The following is a 13,558-nucleotide window of genomic DNA, read 5'->3' as shown; positions in this document are numbered from 1 at the left end:
AGGCTTCCCTGTGGTCAGAGGCAGACAAACTTCTCTCTTCCAGGTCAAAGTAAACAGGCTTATGTGATGACAAGATTTGCCTTGAGGTTACGGAGCAAGCATCTTGATTCTCCTTTATGCTCCAGAATTCGGTACCCTTCAGCAGTCTTATAACCCTGTACATCCTGTAAGATTCACTAGCCTTGCTGCATGTAGCAGCTGCTAAGCCACCCGTCCTTCCTAACAGATGGCATGATTGTCTAATCTCAGGATGGGTTTTATGCTCATTGTTTCCAAGCCTTTGGAGAGGGAATAGGTTCCACTGCAGAGTGCAGGTATTGAATATATTTATATCATATAAAACTACACTTTTTAGTAGGGAGTCTAGTATGTGATACAAATGCTAGCTAAGGATTGAAACTTTTTCTGATCACTAGCTTGGAAGGGCTTACAGATATTAAACACAGCTAGTAGGGGTCCCGCTAAAGTCTTTCTAGTCTGTCTCTGCCTGTTGTACTCTGGTTTTGTTTTAAGTTGAATTGGTAGTTCGCAAATGTGGGAAGATATTTTTAAATTCAGTTGTAACTTGATGGGGACAGAATATCCCTCCAATTCAACACTGTTACATGAGCAGACCTTGCTAGAGAAGTGTTATACATGCACCCACTAAAATGCCAGTAGCATGTTTTTACCTCTACAAAGTGCTCTAACACCTATTGGTTAACAAAATGACAAAAGTGCAACGATGTGGATGCTAAATTCAAGCCTTTCAAACCGGTTCTTCAAGATTTTTATGAAGGAGGCAAGTGTTTAGCTGGAGGCCCCAAGCTAGTGAGGCAAATAATGTAGTAGGATTAAAAAGGATTAAACACTTCTTACATGAATAGCAGCAGTAGTTACCAGATAAGTTTAAGTTTCAAGGACTATTGAGAATGTAGTTTTGATAAAGTTCAATTACTCAGTGCAGCCAAGAACTTCCTTCACTTCACCTATAACATTTAGTCAGATGCATTATGAGATTTCACGTTATATGAAGTACCTTTAAGTTATCACAAGTTATGTTAGTTAAAGAAGTGTGTATAAGTGTAAAAATATTCAGGCATAAAGCAAATAGAGGAAACAATATGTATGCTTTGCCTTCTGCCTGGATGTCAGGTGGATGCATGATTAAGGATGAGTTTCTGTTTTCAGGATATGGAGCCCTTGTGTAGTATTTTCACCTTTAATGTGCTGTACAAAGATTACTGCTAACACTGGGGCTAGAAGGCATCTCTTACCTTGAATCATAGTTCAGCATTTGTACATGTTCTACTCAAATGTAGTTTTCCTATTTGTAGAAACAGTATAAAAAAGCACGATAGGAAGTGAACATGTTGGTGAGGATGCAGCCCTCCTTTTTCCATCTGTTTAAAACTTAATTACAATATGCAATGTTTAAACTAGAGAGTCACACATTTTTACTTCTGTAGGCTGCGCGAATTGCACACACGAGGGTCTCCTTGCTTCCTTCCATCCCTACACACAAGGTCTCTGAGTGCCTTCCTTCTAGGGACTTCCTGCAAGCCCCACAGGCCAGAAGCTGTCTCCCTGTCCCCACCCCTATTGCCCCCTCCCCTCATATTAGGGTCCCTGCGCTCCCTTTAACAGGGGTTGTGTGTGACTTACTCTCAAATCTAGATGAACACTGCATCTTGAGTACACAGATTGCTGATAGAACCAGTCATTGAATCCTCTATGCATTAAAACTGCAGTTTGAACAGAGTCCAGGCAAACACTCTTGGGGTATAGATCCTCCATATGGAACCCCCCTCCTGAGAGGTGAGGCCCCACAGTCTGACTGTCCAGTCACTGGTGCTAGTGCTGACTCTTTATAGACTCTCCCCAGAATGCCACTCAAAGTATGAGCTTTCTGTTTCACAGTTTACCTCTTCAAGGCACAATAGCTATAATGCAAGCAGAAAAACTTGGTACAGGATTCTAACATCCCATCGCTCTTAAAGAGCTATGATAATAGCAAAAACGCACAGCTCTATAAAATAAATAATAAACCCTACATGCATTTTCCTAACTCCGTTTCCTCACAACTCTGGAGCACTCTTTGGAGCTGGGGTCCAGATCTGCAGCTCTTGGTTTGACTTCTGAACTGGAGTTTCTCTCCCTCTAGGTTAGCTTGTTTTTCCCCTAATCTTGGTTGGCCCTGTAGCTAACCCCTTTTCCCCATGAAAGCGTGCCTCTCTCTTTGTCTCCTGCCTAAAGCTTCCTGTGTGGCTTATAGATTCTAATGCCAGAAGGGATCTTTGTGATCATCTAGTCCAGGGGTAGGCAACCTATGGTACATGTGCCAAAGGCAGCATGCAGGCTAATTTTCAGTGGCACTCACACTGCCCAGGTTCTGGCCACCCATCTGGGGGGCTCTGCATTTTAATTTAATTTTAAATGAAGCTTCTTAAACATTTACTTTATATACAATAGTTTAATTATATATTATAGACTTGTAGAAAGAGACCTTCTAAAAATGTTAATGTATTACTGGCACGCGAAACCTTAAATTAGACTGAATAAATAAAGACTCGGCTCCCCACTTCTGAAAGGTTGCCAACCCCTGCTCTAGTCTGATCTGTTTAACACAGGCCACAGAACTTCCCCAAAATAGTTCCTAAAGCAGGTCTCTTAGAAAATTGTCCCATCTTGATTATAAAATTGTCAATGATGAGAGACTCCACTGTGACCCTTGGTAAATTGTTCCCATGGGTTTATTACTCTCAGTGTTAAAAATGTATACGTTATTTCCAGTCTGAATCTGTCGTTTCAACTTCCAGCCCCTGGATGGTGTTTGGCTTTCAGCCTAGCAGAAAAAGGTCTATTATTAAATATTTGTTCCCCATGTAGTTAGTTACGCATTGTAATCAACACCCCTTTCTTTGTTAAGCTACTTAGGTTGAGCTCATGTTTTCTAATCCTTGACTCTTCAATTTATCAACATTCATCTTGAATTGTGAGCACCAGAAGAAGTAGAGACAGTTTTCCAACAGCACTCAGTCACCACTGTGGATAAATACTTTGCCAGTCATGGGGCCAGAGCATGGAAATGATGCTGTAGCCCACTGGTTAGGTCTCCCACCTGCAAGGTGGAAGACCTCAGGCCCAGTCCCTCTGCTCCAGTCACTCTTTCATTATTTATCCAAAGTAGAACAAACTTCAACAGCAGAGACTGGGGGAACCCCATATCCCACAGCTCACTGATTAGAGCATTTGACTAAGAGGTGGTAGTTCTCACCCTCTGGCCAAGAGATGGAGGAATTGAACCTAGGTTCCCCAAATTCCAGGTGAAGGCTCTAACTGCAGGGCCAGAAGTTTTAAGGTGGACACCTCTACCTGCTCTTGACATTTTGCATGTATCTATTGGGTTTCCAGGAAATGGGGCGGGCAAAGCCCGCCCCGTGCTAACGGAACCCCCCCCCCAGCCTAAGGGGAGGTGCCACAGAGCCTCAGAAACCCACTAATTGCGGGGGACAACTAATAAAAGAACAGGGACAGGAGTGCGGTCAAAGGGTCATAAGAAGGGAGCCTGACGGGGGCGAGGCAGGTGCCTAACTCAAGAGCGTCATAGATACCTAAGCCACCTGACTGCAGGAGGGCGCTTCCTGTTCATGGATCGCTAAGCAGACATAGGTGCCTAAATCCAGTCTACAGGGAAGTGCCTCTCTCTCTAAGGAGTAGGGGGAGGCTTAGCAGACACTGCTCATCAGCATCTCCCATGCTTAGCTTAGCAGCTCCCTGCCTACCAGGCTGGCTTTTGTAGATTGCATTTTTATGTGCCTCTTCTCTCCCCCCCCCCCTCCACATAATTGTACAGGGAGTCTAGGCTTTGTGCATTGCAGTGATGTTCCTGTGATTTTTCTAAGCTCCTAAAAGTTAAGTGCTGTGACACTGAGAATTGCAAAGTCTACATCCCTTCATGGATCTCACCCCAAGTTCCAGAACCATCAGACCCTGTCTGAGAACACCCTACCAGAAACTCCTCTTTACATCACAGCTCAACTGACTGTTGCTGAGCAGAGAGAGGCACCTCTCAAGTAGGCAGGTCATAAACCATTTAGGGTTTTATAGGTCAGAGCCAACTCCTTAAACTCCACACAGGAGCCAAGAGGGAGCTAATGCAGATTAGAGAGCATCACTGTCACATTATCCCTGCAATATGGAACACTAAAGTGGGCAGCTGCACTCTGCACAAGTTTGTGCATCCGTGTTGATCTCAGGTGTAGCCCCATACAGAGTGCCTTGTGGTGTCTACTTCTGAGATGACAAAGGCCTGGATGATAATAGCGAGGTCCCCAAAATTGATAGAAACTTGTGACCTCCAGGCAAGGCCCAGATGGAAAAAAGTTCCCAGGTCACTGCTGAAATATGATCATCCTGAAAGAAGTGGGACCAACACCCCCATAAATGACAAACTTGGGCAACCAGTGGTAGACACACACCCTGCAATCAAATGAGAAATGAAATACTATCTCTTGCTGCTTTCCCAAACGTACCACCATCACTACCTTAGGTTTTTTCTGGAATGAGCTGTAGCCAGCTCGCCCTCAATATGCCCCTCATCTCAATGAAGTATTGGTGCTCAACTGCATCGTCTGGGAGTCATCTGCATATTGATAACATTGTATTCCATGCCTCCTCACTCACCCTCTTTAGAGCCTAAAATAAGGGAGGGTGGGGGGTCCTAAATGGAGCCCTGTGGAATCCCACAATACAGAACTCTTGAGAGAGAAGAGCAAATAATCTGAGTGGTTTCCAAAAGACAGGAATTAAGCCCTGAAGAGCAGTCTGCCTACTCAGATTTTCTGGCAAATTAACACCACCTTATGATCAACAGTATTGGAGGCAACTAAAATATCTAACAGTACCAGTGTAGACAGCTGATCACCACCCTTAGGAGGAAATCATCAGAAAAGACTACTACGATCCCCATGCCAAACCTGGGGCTGCTCACAAGTTGGTGAGGTCAAGGAGAATCTGAGGAATTTAGATAATGTGAGTTGTCTCACCAGAATCTTCTCCACCAAATCTTTTCCATAGTCTAACTCAAAAAGGGAAGCTTTGGATACCAGAAGCACTGATGCAGAATTGGTGAAGAAACCATCACTCAGCATTGATAGATCATAATGAGCCAGTTTTTTATGGTCACTATATGGGTGGCAGAGTGATAAGGTAGAATAGTTAAGAAATCTTTATAGATAGCGTATATAGATCTTATATATATCTTGTGGCTATACTATACTGTTGAGTTGCTAAGGGGTATGAATCAGTATTGGGTGTTAGAATTGATAACATGGTCTTTAATTTGAATCCAAATTACAGACTTATACCCAAGCTCTAAATACAGAGCAAAGTAAATCAAATAGCCTTTTTATAATTCATTCTATTATTAATTTCTTCAATGATCTTGTAGTAGCTGAGGCCATTGCTTAAGATTCAGATTCCTGCTCTGGAAGGAATGACTAGCATATGGCATACAGTCATTTGTAGATATTCTGCAGGACAGGATTTACATTTACAACAGAAATGGAAAAACACATTGAAATGGAATGTAACAAGGCTGTGCTGAATAGACAGATAGACTGATGAGCTCACATCCTTGTAGGCATCATTAGAAAAAGTACCCTGAACCAAGGGTGACAGAGAAACAAGATAATTTTGTGACGGGAAGGGTCATATAGTCTATACCCTGTCTTGCTGCAAGAGGGACCCGCTCTCTTAACAAGCAGAACCAGACATGTATGGTAATGTCTCCTGTGGAAATTGACCCATTGCTGAAGATGGTTTAACTGCTAGTGCAGATAAAATAAAACTATTTTCAGCTCCATTACAGAACGTGTGATTGAGACTTTCCTTTGCTAACAACCATTTTCAGCAGCAGGTCATTTTCCTAGTGTAGAGAAGACTCAGGCCTTGACTAGGAAACCATCTACCATAAGCCTTGCCTTCTTTAGTTTCAGATTATGGCCACAGTTGGTTGAGCAGCAACTTCCATAGATACTTACACACACAGCATAATAGAATCTTGCCTTGGTGCCTTTTTTTCTAGGCTGGTGATGTTTAGCTCTAGCAGTCTTTCCTTCCATTGTCCAGATTAATCTTGTTTGTTCAATACTATCTTCCCATCACCTTGACTTCCTGACAAAGTCAGTGATTAGCCCTGACCACAAAATTCCAGCTCCAGCCAGCTGAGGACCTTCTGCAGGAGAATGTGCCATTAGTAATGTATTGCTCTTGTGCCAGTTTACTGCCACATGCTACCACCCCCCTTCCTATAATCCTCGGTCTCTTTCTTCCAGATGCATTGCTCTTTTTGAGTCCCCGTCCTACCACTAATATTAACATACAGGGGAGAATGTTCTCTGTAAAGACTACAAACATACAGAAATGGACTGGTTTTCAAACCCAGGATGGGATAGCTGTTTTCATACACGCAGTTTCTAATGTGACAGGCAGTGCTCCCCCCTCCCTAGCTCCGGCCTAGGCCCCACCACCACTCCATCCCTTCCCCCAATGCTTCTCCACCCGGCCTCTTTCCTCCCTCAAGCACACCTGGCCCTCACTCCTCCCCACCCCCACCCCCTCCTGCACTCTGCGGAATAGCTGATCGGGGCAGGCAGAAGATGTGGTGGTGGGGGAGGGGGGGAAGCTGCCAGTGGGTGCTCAGCACTCACCCTGTTTTTTTTTATCTGTGGGTGCTCTAGCCCTGGAGCACTCACGAAGTTGGCTATTTTCATGGGGGAATAGGGGTAGGAGTATAATGACTTTAATACACACACAATCTTTCTATTATTTACTATGTTTCTAGCCCTTCTGGGTGTAAAGAAAATCTTTAAATTATGAACACCTGCAGTCATTAGGCATACTGAAGACATAGTACCAGGGAATGTACATTTCCATGATATTTTCATTAACAATGTGTAAGTTATATAATTTTAAATGTAAGATTATTGAGTTTATAAACATTACAATTTAAGTCTGACTTTGGCTATAACAAGATTGTCTCTATCATAACATTGTGTATATTTCTGGTTAAAACACCTCAAGCAATTCTGAGCTAGAGAGTCACTAAAGAGAAAAGTAGGTGGGATTTGGATGGTGGGTGAAAAAGGTTGAGATTAGGGCTGTCGATTAATTGCACTTAACTCATGCGATTAATCACTATTTTTTTAATTGCAATTAATATTTTTGAGTTAATCACACTTTTAATCACACTGTTAAACAATAGACTACCAATTGAAATTACATATTTTAGATGTTCTACATTTTCAAATATATTGATTTCAATTACAACACAGAACACAAAGTGTACACTGCTCACTTTATATTATTTTTATTACAAATATTTGCACTGTGAAAGTGGTAAACAAAAGAAATAGTATTTTTTAATTCACCTCATACAAGTACCATAGAGCACTGTCTTTATCATGAAAGTGCAACTTACAAATGTAGATTTTTTTTGTTTCATAACTGCACTAAAAACAAAACAAAACAACGTAAACCTTTAGAGCCTACAAGTCCACTCAGTCCTACTTCTTGTTTAGCCAGTCGCTAAGATAAACAAGTTTATTTACATTTACAGGACATAATGCTGCCCTCTTCTTATTTACAATGTCACCTGAAAGTGAGAACAGGCGTTTGCATGGAACTTTTGTAGCCGGCATTGCAAGTTATTTACGTGCTAGATATGCTAAACATTTGTATGCCCCTTCATGTTTCGGCCACTATTCCAGAGGACATGCTTCCATGCTGATGATGCTCATTAAAAAAATGTGTTCATTAAATTTGTGACTGAACTCCTTGGGGGAGAATTGTATGACTTCTGCTCTGTTTTACTCGCTTTCTGCCATATATTTCACGTTATAGCACTCTCATATGATGACTCAATACATGTTGTTCATTTTAAGGATACTTTCACTGCAGATTTGACAAAATGCAAAGAGGGTATAAATGTGAGATTTCTTAAGATAGCTACAGCACTTGACCCAAGGTTTAAAAATCTGAAGTGCCTTCCAAAATCTGAGAGGGATGAGATGTGGAGCATGCTTTCAGAAGTCTTAAAAAGAGCAAACACTCCGATGCGGAAACTACAGAACTGAACCACCAAAAAAGAATCAACCTTCTGCTGGTGGCATCTGAATCAGGTGATGAAAATTAATATGTTTCAGTCCGCACTGCTGCAGAACCCGTCATCAGCATGGACACACGTCCTCTAGAATGGTGGTTGAAGCATGTGTGGTGGAGTAGGGACTGTCTGGGTGGGGGATGGGAGAGCCGGGGAGGACTTTAGGTGATGGACAATACCTGAGCCTGTAACCTGAGCTAGGCAGGGGGGAGGGGAGGTCAACGCCTTTACCCGGGAAGCTAGCCAAAGGCAGAGAGCCGAGTGGAGAGGGGTGGGTCAGTTTCGGTTCGGGGCTGGGGGGGTGCAGTGCAGGGAATCCCAAGCTGGGAACTAAGCTCCCTGCAACCCAGAAGGATCAGTTTGAGGGGTCCTGGCCGTATTTCCAAGCTCTGCTGTAGCCTGCGTTCCTGTTGTCCAATAAACCTTCTGTTTTACTGGCTGGCTGAGAGTCACTGTGAGTCCCAGGAAGAGGGGTGCAGGGCCTGACTCCCCCACACTCTGTGACAGCATGAAAGGACATATGAATCTTTAGCACATCTAGCGCATAAATATCTTGCAACGCCAGCTACAACAGTGCCGTGCAAACACCTCGTCACTTTCAGGTGACGTGAACAAGAAGCATTATCTCTTGAAAATATAAACAAACTTGTTTGTCTGAGCGATTGGCTGAACAAGAAGTAGGACTGAGTGGGCTTGAAGGCTCTAAAGGTTTACATTGTTTTATTTTTGAGTGCAGTTTTTTTTTTAAACATAATTCCATATTTGTAAGTTCAACTGTCATGATAAAGAGATTGCACCACATTATTTGTATTAGGTGAATTGAAAAATACTATTTATTTTGTTTTTTACTGTGTAAATATTTGAAATAAAAATAATAAAATACAAAGTGAGCACTGTACACTTTGTATTCTGTAAAAAAAACAAAAAAAACAAGGAGTCCGTGTGGCACCTTAGAGAGACTAGCAGATTTCTTTGGGCATAAGCTTTCATGGTTCAGAGCCCACTTCATCAGATGTATGAAGTAAAAAATACAGGAGCAGGTATAAATACATGAAAAGATGGGGGTTGCTTTACCAAATGTTAGGTCAGTCTAATGAGTTAAATCAATTAACAGCAGGATACCAAGAGAGGAAAAATAACTTTTGAAGTGGTAAGAGAGTGTCCCATTGCAGACATGCATCACTACATGTCTGATGAAGTGGGTATTCACCCACGAAAGTTCATGCTCCAATACGTCTGTTAGTCTATAAGGTGCCTCAGGACTCTTTGCTGCTTTTACAGATCCAGACTAACACGGCTACCCCTCTGATACCATTCCAGACAGTTGACAAGAAGGTGTGAGTAACAGTAGGGAGAAATTAGTATTGGGGAAAGCGAGGACTGGCCTGTCTCCCAAGGTCTGTGAGAGTGAGGGATCCTCCTTCGGGATAGGTTGTAGATCCTTGATGATGCACTGGAGAGGTTTTAGTTGCAGGCTGTAGGTGACAGCTAGTGGCATTCTGTTATTTTCTTTGTTGGGCCTGTCTTGTAATAGGTGACATCTTGGTACCCTTCTGGCTTTGTCAGTCTGTTTCTTCACTTCACGAGGTGGGTATTGCAGTTTTAAGAACGCTTGATAGAGATTTGGTATCCTGCTGTTAATTGATTTATCTCGTTAGACTGATCTAACACTTGGTAAAGCAACCCCCATCCTTTCATGCATTTATACCTGCTTCTGTATTTTTTACTTCATACATCTGATGAAGTGGGTTCTATCCCATGAAAGCTTATGCCCAAATAAATTTGTTAGTCCCTAAGGTGCCACATGGACTCCTCGGTTTTTTTGCTGATACAGACTAACCCGGCTACCACTGAAACCTTTGTATTCTGTATGGTAATTGAAATCAATATATTTGAAAATGTAGAAAACATCCAAAAATATTTAAATAAATGATATTCTATTATTATTTAATAGTGCAATTAATTGCATTTAATTTTTTTAATTGCTTGACAGCCCTAGTTGAGATCTCTGCTTTGTGGAAGCAAAGAACCCAAATCCAACAGAAAAAGCCCCAGTTGTATTGAATATTTTCTGTCAGACATAGGATCTCTTATTCTGAGATGTGAGCATGAAAGATCTGGCTAGATTCAAGCCTGGGACATGTTTAAGAAGCAAAAGTAGGGTGTGCCTTCTATATGCCAAAACCTCGGTGTAAGTCTCCGTCAAGTTACTGACCTCCTCTCACTTCCACAGATCAATGGCTGTCCATGCTAAGCTTAACATAGGATGACAATATGAAGAAATTGCAAAACAGAGAGTATGGGGTTTCATATCTACCCTCTACTGGGCCACGCCGAACCAACTAATCCATAGGACGCTTCTTTCCACTAGCATCTGGCCTGATACTGAAAGCCTTACTCACACAATGAGTCCCTCTGAAATCAGTAGGACTGCTCAGGTGAGTAAGTCTTTGTAGAGCAACATGAACTGTTGTCCATATGAGTCCTCTCTCATTTCCTGGTGAGGGCAGCAAGATGTGCACACAGACCAGTCCTCCAGAAGCCAACACTTCACATGCATCAACCTGACAACGCAGTGACAGTGAGAATTTGTGAACTGGGCTCTCCAGCTGGCACTCAGAACAGGGTGATTCAGGAGCATGCATGCAGAGATACACCTCTCATCATACCAGGCTGAGAGCAAGCCCTTCTCAGCCCCACCCCTCCATAGCTCCAGACAGAGCAGATAGAAACTGCCCTCTCTGGGTCTTGTTTCTTAAGCTTTTGAAATGGACGGAGTATATTTGTATCATCATTGCAGCCAGATGCCCCATTCATGGCCAAGGCCCTACTGCAGTAGATACTATAGAGAGGCAGAACAAAAGATGGTGCCTGCTTCCAATCTAAGTATGAGACAGCTGGATACAGGCAGGCATGCAGGGAAACAATATTGGTCAGCATGACGGGCAGTGGGGTGGTGTTTCTGTTAACCCAGGGGAACCTCTTGCTGGCTGTGTCCTTGCTGCTGCCTGGAGAGCAGGGGCTGGGCTCGGCTCATACAGGTTAAGGGAGTGCTCCTTTAGCTGAAGTGGAGAGAAGCTGCATTTCAGGGGTCTGGTCCTGACTCCCAGGGGTTTGAGAGATTTAATGTGTCTGTTGCCTATGTAACACCAACAGACCCTGGTCGTCGTCGGTAGGATTGAACCTGGGGCCTCTGGAGCTTAGTGCATGGGCCTCTACGGCCTGAGCTAAAAGCCATACGCCTGTTAGCTAAGGTGGTAGAGCAGAGTCAGTCAGTCAGTCAGTCATGGGTTTTTTTTCTCTCTCCCCCTCTCTCCAAGATGGTTTGCAGACCACATCCTCTTCTTGCCTTGACCCACTCCCTCAGTCTGAACACACCTGACTCTACTCCTGTTTCATGCACTCACTCTGATTCCTGCTCCTAGTTCCAGGAGCTCAAAAGGGAAGGTTTCTCTGTTCTGGGAGACTCATGCAAAACTGTTGATCCTTCCCCTCTGTCTGGGAGCTGTGCCCATCATCCTGGTATCTGAACACTCTTGCCTCCTTTAAAAATTATGTTCTTAAACTAGATTTTGTGGTTTCCAAACACTTTTTTAATGGGTCTACCTTAAAAACAAACAGTCACTAAAAATTCCCCATGTGAGTGTAGCAAGGTAGCAGCAGTGTACTTAAATGTTCTGCCATAGCATTATAGGTAAAAGATCTTACCTTACTCCATTGATTCAACATGCAGTTTTGGAGTGTCTTCTTTCCTTTTAAGGTGCGCTGTGTGGTATTGGCAGTGCTTTGCTGGGAGCTTTAATGGGCTCCTACAAAGAGCAGGGAGCCAATATGCTGGACAGATTTCTTCAGGTCTCCAGGACTAACAAGACTCTAGAGGAGCCTCCCTTCCCTCTCCTTTGCACTCCAGTTGCAAGGAAGGGGGCTTGATACCTGTAGTTTTAAAAGTTTATAAACAAACTACATTTAGTTACAGTTAAGATTGCATCAGGATCCATCCCCCTCCTACTCCCCCCCCCCCATAATACCTTTAAAGGAAGTGGTCATCTGAAAGGGACTTTAGCAATGATAAAGGTAGAATAACATCCCAAGTGCATGGAGAGTGTGTGACAGTCAGATGTGCTGAGCTGTTGATATAAGAACACATGAGATCATCATTGAGGTTTTGTGTGAAAGCCCAAGTTGAGGTGCAGTTGCTTTTCAGTATATATTGGAGGTGGAAGGAAAAGCCGTCTGGAGCATTTTATCCACAGCATTATAGGCAACGTATGTGAAGGTGGCAAGTAATGAAGCCAACTTTTTGTTTCCACACTGTTAAGGTTTTGGGCGGGTCATGATGCAGCCTTAACTGTCACTAAATGTAGCTTTTGTTATACAGGCGTGGTTAGCTCATGTGAGTAGCTCCTCAGGGGATCAGAAAGAGAAAAGGGGACCTGCATGTGCTTGTGAAGCAAGAGAGAACCTGTGCTGCTAAACCCACTGCAGGCTGTACCAACCCCCTGAAGGATGTGAGATGCTGTGATATGGCTCAATCCAGTCTGTGTCTATGACACACTATCCCTGTGTGGGAAGGCAGTCTTACCACCAAGTGCACTTGTGCCTCAGTTTCCTCTATGGGTGGCAATTTTCTTCCATCTAGGTGGGAGACTGGAAGAGGTTTAGCCTCCAAGTCTTCCAGATTAAAATGTCCAAAATAACCCATTAACATAAGCCTGTCATCTGCTATCACAGCCTCAATGGTCTTCCTGCCCTCCTTGGGGCACACCTGTTCTCCCCTTTGTGGCAGGGTGTAGCGGTGTGACAACTCACCGCTGCAGTGCCTCATCCAGGGAATTAGCTCCTTCCACTCAGGAGCAGCCTCGGCAGGCTGTGTCCTGCTTTCCGCTGGCCCCAGTGTCCCTCACCTCAGGGTTCAGCCCCATGCAGTACCCCACAGTCTCACTGGGTCTCCCCTCCCCAGGGAACCCCCAGCCCCCTATCCCCACCTCACCTCAGTCTTGGCTACTGCCAGTCACCTTCTAGCCCCTGCTCACTGGGGCAGACTGCAGTATAATTGCCACTCATCATCACTGGCAAGGAGGGCTTGGACCTGCTGCCCCTGCCTACCCTTGGGCTGCCCCTCTGCAACCCCAGTACCCTTCTTGGCCTTTAACAAGGTCTGCAGCCTGGAGGTTTGCCAGGGTGGAGCTCCCCAGCTGCTCTGGCCTTTCTCCAGCCTTGCTCCACTCTAGGTGCTGTGCTGTGCTGTGCTGTGCTGTGCTGTGCTGTGCTGTGCTGTGCTGTGCTGTGCTGTGCTGTGCTGTGCTGTGCTGTGCTGTGCTGTGCTGTGCTGTGCTGTGCTGTGCTGTGCTGGCCCATCCCTCTCCACCACTGGCGAAGGACTGCTAAGCACTAGCCTAGCAGCCCCTTTATAGG

General features: G+C 44.1%; 1 long non-coding RNA gene across 2 annotated transcripts; it reads right to left on the bottom strand.

The window, feature by feature from the left end:
• Positions 1-5,297: 5,297 nt before the first annotated feature.
• LOC120384725 lies at positions 5,298-13,449 on the bottom strand. 2 transcript variants are annotated; one of them, XR_005589067.1, is made up of 4 exons: positions 13,280-13,449; positions 12,172-12,270; positions 11,852-12,076; positions 5,298-6,217 (listed from the first exon to the last, which is right to left on the bottom strand). It is a non-coding gene; the product is annotated as an uncharacterized LOC120384725 (long non-coding RNA). The 2 variants fall into 2 exon arrangements; XR_005589066.1 differs by lacking the exon at positions 13,280-13,449 and adding an exon at positions 12,953-13,090.
• Positions 13,450-13,558: the final 109 nt, after the last annotated feature.

The sequence above is a fragment of the Mauremys reevesii genome, linkage group 16 (genome assembly GCF_016161935.1).
Source record: "Mauremys reevesii isolate NIE-2019 linkage group 16, ASM1616193v1, whole genome shotgun sequence".
In the NCBI taxonomy this organism is placed as follows: Eukaryota; Metazoa; Chordata; order Testudines; family Geoemydidae; genus Mauremys; species Mauremys reevesii.
This window is presented reverse-complemented; position numbering and strand designations above follow the sequence as displayed.